The 11482-nt window shown below is 41.6% G+C and overlaps 1 long non-coding RNA gene across 1 annotated transcript; it reads left to right on the top strand.

The window, feature by feature from the left end:
* The first annotated feature begins 103 nt into the window (after nucleotides 1-103).
* LOC121840437 lies at nucleotides 104-2726 on the top strand. Its single transcript, XR_006079619.1, has 4 exons — nucleotides 104-286; nucleotides 1353-1389; nucleotides 1496-1567; nucleotides 1752-2726. It is a non-coding gene; the product is annotated as an uncharacterized LOC121840437 (long non-coding RNA).
* The last annotated feature ends 8756 nt before the right edge of the window (nucleotides 2727-11482 follow it).

Genomic DNA, 11482 nt, shown 5'->3' with positions numbered 1-11482 from the left:
CTGGATTCATGCAGAGGGCAAATCAAGCGCTGTACCGCATGGCCATATGCCGGGCATGTACACTTGCAAGCGGTAAATTGCCGCGTTCCGCTTAGGCAGCCCATTGGGACTCGCTTGTGGGCGTGCACATGGCAGCAAGTTCGAGGGTGCGTCAAGAAATCAGCACAGCAAGTTTGTAAGAAGGTCTGGTTATTAAATGTGTAAATAGTTCAATAGTAATACGCTCTGGTGACAAACTTTGCTGCCCTGTTTCCAATTGTTTACATGGTTGGGAGAACCTATTCAAGTAAGCAAATACATTTTGAAAATGTAAAAAAAACAACCGATGTATTATTAGCTAACTAGCTACAGTGCAGGCTAACGCAAATGACCTGCTAAATAAGCTATCTAGTTGGCCAGCTAGCTTTCTAGCCAACTTTACATACTGTATAAGTAACGTTAAATTAAATATCACCCAGGTACCTAACTTCATATTAGCTAGCTATCTTGATGTATTTATCACTTTATAAAACAAACTCCAAATGCATTTGTAGGTAGCTAGCTAACAGCCATGGAGGAGGGTGAAAGGATAGAAGCCCCAACTGTCAAAGTGAGTAGGCTATTCGGGATATGGCAGGCAGGTACTTGTGTGTAGTTCCAGTCCCTAGAAGTGAGGACAGAGATAATAGTAACATAATATTCAGTGCCGTGTAATTTTAGTACAATGAAGTCTGTTTCTTCTGAGGTTCTGTCCTCTGATAAAGAGAGCAATGAAAGCCTGTACCAATGAAGAGCAGTGGTTCTCAATCCTGGTCCTAGGGATTTAGCGGTGCACATTTTTGTTTTTGCCTTAGCACTGCACAGCTGATTAAAATGATCAACTCATCAAGTAGTATTTCTGTATTAATTTGTGGAACTATCCTTGATATGATCCTGTTATTGTCACATGCACGTTTGTGTGCAAATGGACCTATCAATCCAATGTTATCATGAATTGTTATAAGGGATAACATACTTTAGTAATCCACAATTACCTGGTGATGTAAAAGTCTAATAATGACTCTTTCATATTACCACAGATACCTTGTAACTGTAGATTATTTCAAACCGATTGCCTACAGTTACTGTGTAGGGCACTGCAAGGTTGAGTGACCAGGGCCATCTGGGACTGCCTCCTGGAGGAATTCAGGTGTGTGAAGGCTACCTGTGTCCTGCATAACTTCATGAGGATGGACACGAGGACCAGGAGGGGATCTGCAGCTCGCTGCCGCATGCAAGAGGAGAAGTCTGGTGCTCTGCAGGATGTTTCAAGGATAGACTACACTATGCACAGCTAAATAGTTTGTCCTCGTGTGTCCGTTCATGTTTTTCAGCATAAAGTACTCTGCAGCCACTTAGTGTGGACACCAGGTGAGGCCACACAGATTCCTGTTGAACACTGTCTCTTTAACTACCTTATTTTCTCAATAAGTCTCCTCACTTCATCCCTCTCTCTCCTTCTCTCTAAATCCTCTAGGTTATATCAGCTGTGTCGATGAACCCCTCCCGCATCTGAACTGGCTACATAGAGGGCACAGCATGTTCAGAGGTGAGAGGTCACTTGGTCAGTTCAACAGGAAGTATTATTAAAGGGATGCTTTACATTGAAATACAGATTGAGATGTAGTAGTCTCAGTTAATGATCCAAGGTCAGTTTTGCATTTCACCTGATGATTATGACTGTTAGAATAAAAAACAAACAAGTATGCTCTCTCTCTATCTCTCGTCTGCAGTTATGTTTAGCTGTGAAAGAGGATTCCAGCCACCTCACCCGCTCTTAAGATAACCTTCGGGCCGACTGGGAGTCCAAGGCTGGTTAGGAGACACCACTAGAGACACTTATGTCATTTTGATGAAATGAAAGAATATTAGGGTAGCACTGTGATTCATTAATCATATGCTGCCTTCCCTGCTCCAATGTCCTTACCTCTTTCCCTTTGTCTTTTACACCTCTCTCGCCACGTTTCTTCCTCTGTTTTCATAATCCACAACAGATGTGCATTGAAGTACAGATTGAACTTGTATTTATAACACTTGGAAAATTAAGCATTTCACATTCTCTACTGGTTGAAATTAAGTCTCTCATTTGATGAAATACTACAGCTGTCCTGTGTTTATCAGATCAATGCAGATGAAGGGCATTAGATATTGAGATGAACCGGTTTGAGTATTTACATGATGCATAGGAGGTGGTGTACTGTTTTTTTTTTCTACTTCTGTATATATGAATTATAAATCAGCCTTTAACTAGTTAAATCATGTTTCTAGTCTATTGCATAGTTACAATGTGTAACCATTGATGTCCCAGGACCAAGATTGGTAAACACTGTTGAAGTGTATAATTGTAATACATGCAGGCACAGCATCATTCAAAGATTGGAATTTGATACACCTGGAATTGGAAATGAATGGAAAATTCTCAGACATTCATACCTGAATTGCACCATTATTTGCCAAGGTTGAGTACATGATCAGTGAATATACAGGCTACAATGTGGGGATCTCATGCATGGTAATGACTACATGTATATACGACTTGCATCCGTGGCAGAAAGTTATATCTAATCAAATTTTGCGGGTTGAGAGAGGTGCAGTTGCCATACCATGCAGTGATACAGCCTCACAGGATGCTCTCGATTGTGCATCTGTAAAAGTTTGAGTGTTTTAGGTGACAAGCCAAATTTCCTCAGCCCCCTCAGCTGTAGTCAATGAACAGCATTCTTACAAAGGTATTCCTCTTGTCCAGATTGGATAGGGCAGTGTGCAGAGAGATGGCGATTGCATTGTCAGGCGACCTTATTGGGCAGTAAGCAAATTGGAGTGGGTCTAGGGTATCAGGTAGGGTGGAGGTGATATGATCCTTGACTAGTCTCTCAAAGCACTTCATGATGACAGATGTGAGTGCAATGGGGTGATAGTCATTTAGTTCAGTTACCTTAGCTTTCTTGGGAACAGGAACAATGGTGGCCATCTTGAAGCATGTGGGGACAGCAAACTGGGATAGGGATTGATTGAATATGTCCGTAAACACCAGCCAGCTGGTCTGTATGCTCTGAGGACGCGGCTAGCGATGCTGTCTGGGCCAGCATCCTTGCAAGGGTTAACATGTTTAAATGTTTTACTCACGCTGGTCACGGAGAGGGAGAGCCAACAGCGGGCCGTGTCAATAGCACTGTATTGTCCTCAATGGAGCAAAGAATTTGTTTAATTTATCTGGGAGCTAGACGTCGATGTCCGTGACGGGGTTGGTTTTCTTTTTGTCATCTGTGATTGACTGAAAACCCTGCCACATACATCTCGTGACTCATGTTAAAAGGAACCACCAGCTTTCATATGTTCTCATGTTCTGAGCAAGGAACTGAAACGTTAGCTTTCTTACATAGCACATATTGCACTTTTACTTTCTTCTCCAACACTTTGTTTTTGCATTATTTAAACCAAATTGAACATGTTTCATTATTTACTTGAGGCCAAATTGATTTCATTGATGTATTATATTAAGTTAAAATAAGTGTTCATTCAGCATTGTTGTAATTGTCATTATTACAAATAAATAAATAAATAAAAATCGTCCGATTAATCGGTATCGGCTTTTTTGGTCCTCCAATTATCGGTATCTGCGTTAAAAAATTATCGGTCGACCTCTACTCTATACTGACGCTTTGCTTGTTTGATTTCTTTGCTTAGGCAATAGCTGCACTGTTTGTATTCAGTCATGTTTCCAGTCACCTTGCCATGATTAAAGGCGGTGGTTCGCACTTTCAGTTTTGCGCGGATGCTGCCATCCATCCACGGTTTCTGGTGAGGAAAGGTTTTAATAATCACAGTGGGTGTGACGCTCGTTGTTGGAATGAGGTGAGGACGAAAGCGCAGCGTTGTAAATGTTCATATATTTATTAAACCGAGAACACTAAACAAAATAACAAAGGAGAAACTAAACAGTTCTGAAAGGTGACATACACATAACAGAAAATAATCACCCACGAAACACAAGTGGGAAAAGGCTACCTAAGTATGATTCTCAATCAGAGACAACTAACGACACCTGCCTCTGATTGAGAACCATACCAGGCCAAACGCAAAACACAACATAGAAAAAGGAACATAGACAACCCACCCAACTCACGCCCTGACCATTACCAAAACAAAGACAACAAAAGAACTAAGGTCAGAACGTGACAGTGGGTATGACATCTCCGATGCACTTGCAAATGAACTCGCTCACTGAGTCAGCGTATACATCAATGTTATTGCCTGAGGCTATCCGGAACATATCCCAGTCCACATGATCGATGCAATCTTGAAGAGTTGAATCCGATTGGTCAGACCAGCATTGGATGGACCTGAGCACGGGGAGTTTCCTATTTTAGTTTCTGTCTATAGACTGGGAGCAACAAAATGGAGTCATGGTCAGATTTGCCAAAGGCAGGGCGGGGGAGGACTTTGAATGCATTGCGAAAGTTAGACTAGCAATGATCCAGAATGCTACCCGCTCGTGTTGCGCATTCGATATGCTGATGGAATTTAGGAAGTCTTGTTCTCAGATTAGCTTTGTTAAAATCCCCAGCTACAGTAAATGCAGCCTAAGGATGTATGGTTTCCAGTTTACATAGTCCAGAGAAGTTCGTTCAGGGCCAATTAGGTATCTCCTTGGGGGAAGGGGGGGGGGGGCAATGCGGTCAGCATTTGATTGTAAGGAATTCTAGGTCAGGTGAATAAAAGGACTTGAGTTCCTGTATGTTGTTGTGATTAAACCGTGAGTCGTTAATCATAAGGCATACACCCCCGCCCTTCTTCTTACCAAAGAAATGTTTGTTTCTGTAGGCGCGATGCATGAAGAAACTAGGTGCCTGTACCAACTCTGACAACATATCCCGAGTGAACCATGTTTCCGCGAAACAGAGAATGTTACAATCTCTGATGTCTCTCTGGAAGGCAACTCGTGCCCTAATTTCGTCCATCTTGTTATCTAAAGATTAGACATTGGCGAGTAATATGCTCAGAAGTGGTGGATGGTGTGCTCGCCTTCTGAGTCTGACCAGTAGGCCGCTCCGTCTGCCTCTCATGCGGTGACCTCGTTGTTTTGGGTCGGCCTCTGGGATAAGATCCCATGTCCAGGGTGGAGGTCCGAACAAAGGATCCGCTTCGGGAAAGATATATTCCTGGTTGTAATGTTGGTAAGTTGACATCGCTTTATTATCCAATAGTTATGCCCGGCTGTATGTATTAACACTTGAGATTTTCTGGACTACAATGTAAGAAATAATACATAAAAAAAACAGATAACTGCATAGTTTCCTGAGGACCTGAAGCGAGGCGACCATCTCTGTCGGCGCCATCTTGTAAGAATGTTATATTCTACTCAATCCATAGACGTCATTAATGTCATTCAGACTGATTTGAAGTTGATACAACTGGCTATGATAGCTGAGGTTCATAACTAGGTTCTGAACTAATATGTATACCAAACGTTTGGGTCCATACACAGATTGGCTAGATAGCTAGCTACACATCCATAGGCATACAAGTATTTTTATCCTCCACTGCACAATAAGCAAGAAGATAGTTAGCTAGCTATGTTATTTCAATTATCTGCATTGCATGGCATATCAGAAAGGCAAGCTTACAGAATTGTACATTCAATTTGTAGTAAATGCTTTAGCTAGCTAGATTCTTTACATCCACTGTTTTACAAGACAACAGCCTGTTTTGCTGGTTGTTTCAGGAGTCTCTAAAACATTAAACAACCAGAATTATAAGTTCATACTCATGTCACAACACCCATAAAGCTACTCAGCTAGCTTCCTAAATCGCAGTTTTTGGTAATTAACTTTATGGTAGACAAACTATTGTGCATATTTTTTTATCATTAACTAACATATTCCTGTCAACTACATTTTTTGCATGATTCGTTGTTGTTATCACTTACATTTGCTAAAATCCTAGTATTTTTGTCAGTCATCTTGCTGAAGAAAGTCTCCAGCCTTGGGTCGCATAGCGTCAAATTCGTCATGGGAACCACTCGATATGATTGGTCATCGCCCAGCGGTCGCCACTGGTAATTTGCAAAAAGTTGGGAAAAGTTTATATTTTTCACCGCCTCCCACGCCACCTTCGCACCGCCCAAAGTCCCCCACCCTTTCCGCTTCTCACCGCTTTCCTTCCATTGAAATGATCTTGTACTAGTGTACATGGGCCATGATGATGTTGTAACAATGCGGAGGGCTCTGTATAGCGCTGCATTGACATGATTGGTTGACTGTCGGTGAGGGCGGGAGGTCCTGTATAAACATGTCAACTTCCTTCACAACAGTTCTGCCCTGCTCTGTGAAGTACAAGAAGTATGAATGCTTTGACTTCTGCAGAGGCCATTTCAAATTAAGGCTGCATGGTCTTGTAGCATTTACTGTGATGTGGCCTCTGCAGAAGTCAGGGCATTCATACTTCTTGCACTTTACCAAGCAGTGCAGAGCTGTTTTCAAGGAAGTGAGTTTGTGTTTATACAGGACCTCCCGCCCTCACCTACCATCAACCAATCATGTCAATACAGAGCTTTACCAAGCCCTCCGCATTGTTACAAAATCTGAGAGGCTCACGGTGATGCGGTATGGAGCTCAATTTGGCCTCTGCAAAGTTGCACCATACCATCCATATGGCGCCTCCGACCACATTTACAGATTAAGCATAAATTTGCTCTTAATGCTGCATGGCCAATGCATAAGTCAGATTGAACATGCAGATCACTCCCAGTCCAGATTTAACCTCTTCACTCTTGGTTTTGCATGTTGAATCTTGCGATGGCCATGCACATCTGGGGTGTATTCATTACCTGATTACCTCGGTTCTTAAACAGAGGTTGTAGTTCATTTTAATTTTATGCTTTCTAAGCGTTGCCATTCCAATCTGAAAAGCCTTCAAAATGTTTGACACAAGCTGCACATCTATAAATGATACATTCTTCTTTACATTCATGCTCTAAAATGGAGTGAAGTCCACTGGGTTCCTTCTAACTCCTTCCAGCCGCTTGTTGTTGTTTTTTTTAAAGAACTTCCGTTTAAGGCAAAACGGAACTCACCAGCATTTGGAGTAAGCGGTTTCTTTTGCAACAGATTCGTGTGTAATGACTTAACCTCTGTCAAGCATGGTGGGTGTTGGGTTCAATAACATATATTCAACACTGCCTGTACACTACTGTGACGAAAACACACACATCAGAGCTGCCAAATCTCACGCTCTCATGGCACTCCTCTTATACTGTATCTCACGCATTGAAAAGTACTGCTTTTCAAAAGTACTGCAATTTAACATCATGAGCGGAACTTCTATCATTGTCCTGTTTTGCAGCAGCACTGTGAACCGCAGCACATTGAAGCTGTCTAGTTGTGTAAGGGGTCAAGGGGATTGGATGCATGTTTTAAAGAAACGCACCTCAAGATTAGAGTGGGGTTAATGGGGAAAGAGAAGGTTCTCTGCTGAGTGTATAAAACTGTAAAAAGAGCAGCATGGTAGCAGTGTTTGCGTACAATGTTGCCAACAGAATTAGATTTCTGTTACTCCCGTCCCTGTTGCAGAGTTCCTGTATGTTGTTGTGACCACACCACGTCTCGTTAACCATAAGGCATATGCCCCCACCCCTCTTCTTACCAGAAAGATGTTTGTTTCTGTCGGCGCGATGCCTGAAGAAACCAGCTGGATGCACCGATTCCGTTAGCGTCTCTCGAGTGAGCCATGTTTCCGTGAAGCAAAAGAACGTTACAGTCTCTGATGTCCCTCTGGAATGCTACCCTTGCTCGGATTTCATCAACCTTGTTGTCAAGAGACTGGACATTGGCGAGAAGTATGCTAGGGAGTGGTGCACGATGTGCCCGTCTCCGGAGCCTGACCAGAAGACCGCTTCGTTTCCCTCTTTTACGACGTCTTTGTTTTGGGTCGGAGGCTGGGATCCATTCCGTTGTCCTGGGTGAAAGGCAGAACACAGGATCCGCTTCGGGAAAGTCATATTCCTGGTCGTACTGATGGTGAGTTGACTTGCTCTTATATTCAGTAGTTCTTTCCGACTGTATGTAATGAAACCTAAGATTACCTGGGGTACCAATGTAAGAAATAACACGTTAAAAAAAACTGCATAGTTTCCTAGGAACGCGAAGCGGCCATCTCTGTCGGCGCCGGAGGTTCAACATGCAACAATTTCAAAGATTTTACTGAGTTACAGTTCAAAAAGGAAATCAGTCCATTTAAATTAACTAAGCTAACATATGGCATTGTTTCAAGATGGTCATACCATGGAACATTTAGCTATTTGGTTTTGATTATTAGGACCCCTTTAGGTATAAGAAAAATGTAAAAATATTTGAGAAAATATTGAATTTTGCCTGCAGTACTATAGCCCATAGAAACATCTTGAATAATAAATTCATAAATGGCAAAAAACACAGTCATAAAGATATCATTAGGAATAAGATTTTGAAAGGTCTGTCCTATATCTAGGTGATATAAGAAAGCTCAGGAAATATTGTTGTGTTTTGTTTTGACACATTTATCCCCTTATTTTTGTTGGCCCAAAACTACATCCATACTGCCATTCGTTTGTATGCGTTACCTTCAGGCAATCCCTGTGACATTTGTGGTTGATGTAGAGCAAAGCGGAGATCACCATCATGTTCACGAGAGTCTCCCCTTTCCATAGAGTGGTCATAGTTAGTAGGCCAAACCGTTCAGACACTACAGACGTTTTTGTGAGAAGACCGATATTCTGGATGTCTCATGGTCTGACAGACACCACTGCACCTAGACCACCTTCCACGCAGATGCGGGAGGCCGACAGGCAGATGCGGTGGATTGAAATACAGCCGAACATGATATCTCTAACTTAAACTGACAGATTTTGATGGGGATTGTTTTATTACGTTTCTTAGATTGACGATTAAGTATTATTAGGTAAACATGTAACTTGCACTGTCCAACATAATTGCCAACCAATACCACTCATTTAGTGGAGTTTATTAACATCAAATTCCACAATTTTCAACCTATAACATATCAGCAAATTTGATTTGTTAGGACTAAGTCAGATTGTTGCAAGAATAATTCAATATATGGTGACATGTAGCTCAGTTGGTAGCGCATGGCTCTTGCAACACCAGAATAGTGGGTTCGAGACCCAGGCCCATCCATATGTAAACAATTTATGAACGCTTGACTGTAAGCTGTTTGGATAAAAGCATCTGCTAAATGGCATATGAATTTTTTTTGCACTTAACAAATTTATGCATGTGTGTGCTTACTGAATTGCCATAAATAATAATAGTCACGTGTGTTTTATATTTCTATTCACTGAAAATATGTGGAAACATGCCCAGCCTCAGAATAGCTGGGCCTCAATCTGAGTCAATGCCCTAAAACGTATGGTCTTTATTGGCTTTATGGTCAGACTGTGCAGACAATTAGGGAGCACACTAATGATGAAGCACTCTTCTGAGATGTGCAGGACGACTGCAATAAAAACGACCTGGAAAGAAACCATTGTTTTCTGCTGTGCTCCAAAAGACCACTGCGACTGGACAGTACTTTTTTGGCCTACCTTGTTTCAAGTATTCAGACCCATTGATTTTTTTTCAACATTTTGTTACGTTACAGCCTTCCCGGATTTTTTTTAGTTTAGTTTATTAATTCGACCATTTTTAAAAACAAGCACACAAAACTTAAAAGCCATACATGCACATGAATAAAATCATTGAGGATTACACACAATCAAGTCTGGGACTTATTTCCATTGTGGTTCTCTTGAGACAAGATGGCTATACAAGATCGAACACAGTATGGCAGTGAAATAATAAAACATAAACATAAAAGAAGAACATCGATCTCATCATTCCAGTTATATCATAGGGGTTATTCATATGGGCACAGAGGACATCAAACATATTTTTACTTTATTTTTAAAGCTGTCAAGAGAGGACGTTGTTTTTATAGGCTGAGGCAACTAGGCTGAGGCAACTCCATTCTGAGGCTCCAGTATACAAGAAAGTACCTTTCCCAGCATTACTCCTGAACCTGTATAAGCACACATCGGCAACACCTGATCTGGTGCTGTGATTGTGTGCATCCCTAACACGAGGAAAGTAATCACTTAAATATTTGGGCGCAGGACCATAAATACTCCTGTAAACCAAACCGAGTCTAATCTGGGACACCCTAGCTTCAACAGGCAGCCAGTTCAGTTCCTGAAAGCAGCTCCTGCCTATGTGAGTACTCACCTTCAATACTACCTTGATCAACTTATTCTGGGCTATCTGGAGCTTCCCCTTCATAAGTTTAGATAAGCCCCCAACCCAGGAAGTACTAGCATAGTCAAAATGGCATTGAATGAGGGCAGTAGCTAGCACTTTCACAGAGTCCTTATCAACCAGCTTGGACTTTCTAGACAAAAACTTAATCCTGGCATAAACCTTCCCTAGCACCTTATTGGCCATGCTCACGCTTCCGTCAAGGATACATCCCAAGTAGCTAACAGAGGTTTTAGTAGTCAGCACCTCACCCCCTAACTCCACTCTGATTTCAGACAACCTACACAATTTAGGTCTGGATCCAAAAATAATTGCTTAATTTTTCCCTAAATGCAGAGATAGCTTACTATCTCCAAGCCATTTGCTAATGTTAGTAGGCTCTGTGCTAAGTATGCTCTCCAACATAGTTTTACTTTTGTGAGACACCAGAAGTGTAGTCATCCGCATTAAGAAAAAGACGGCAAGAACAAGCATCTTTCATATCATTAATATACAATAAAAACAGCAGAGGCCCAAGCACGCTCCCCTGCGGAACGCCACAACTCATTGGTTTTGCCTGAGACAGTGAACCATTAACCTCTACTACTTGCTCCCTTCCTGATAAATAGGACTTTACCCAGCGTAGAGGGATACTGCTTAACCCCGATGCCTCCAGTTTGGCGATTAGGAGGTTAACTGTATATCAAAGGCCTTCTGTAGGTCAAGCAGTACCATTCCACACAGATTTCCCTCATCAATCTCTTTGCTGATGAAGTCAGTCAAGTAAAGTAGACATGAATCAGTGGAGTATGTCTTTCTAAAACCCGACTGAAAATCTTACATTAGACCCTGTTTGTTAACATATTCATACATTTGCTCATGTACAATTCTCTCCAGGATATTTGATGTTACACAGAGGATAGATACAGGCCTATAATTCCCAGGGTCAGACTTTATCCCCTTCTTATACAGAGGTATATTGATTCAATTGTTTGTTTTACTCATCAGTCTACACACCCCATGATGACAAAGCAAAAACAGGTTTTTAGGTATTTTTGCTAATGTATTTATAATATAAAACTGAAGTAAGTATTCAGACCCTTTACTCAGTACTTTGTTGAAGCACCTTTGGCAGCAATTACAGCCTCGAATGTTCTTGGGTATGACGCTACAAGCTTTGCACAGCTGTATTTGGGGAG

This window comes from Oncorhynchus tshawytscha, linkage group LG22 (genome assembly GCF_018296145.1).
Source record: "Oncorhynchus tshawytscha isolate Ot180627B linkage group LG22, Otsh_v2.0, whole genome shotgun sequence".
Taxonomy (NCBI): Eukaryota; Metazoa; Chordata; class Actinopteri; order Salmoniformes; family Salmonidae; genus Oncorhynchus; species Oncorhynchus tshawytscha.
This window is presented reverse-complemented; position numbering and strand designations above follow the sequence as displayed.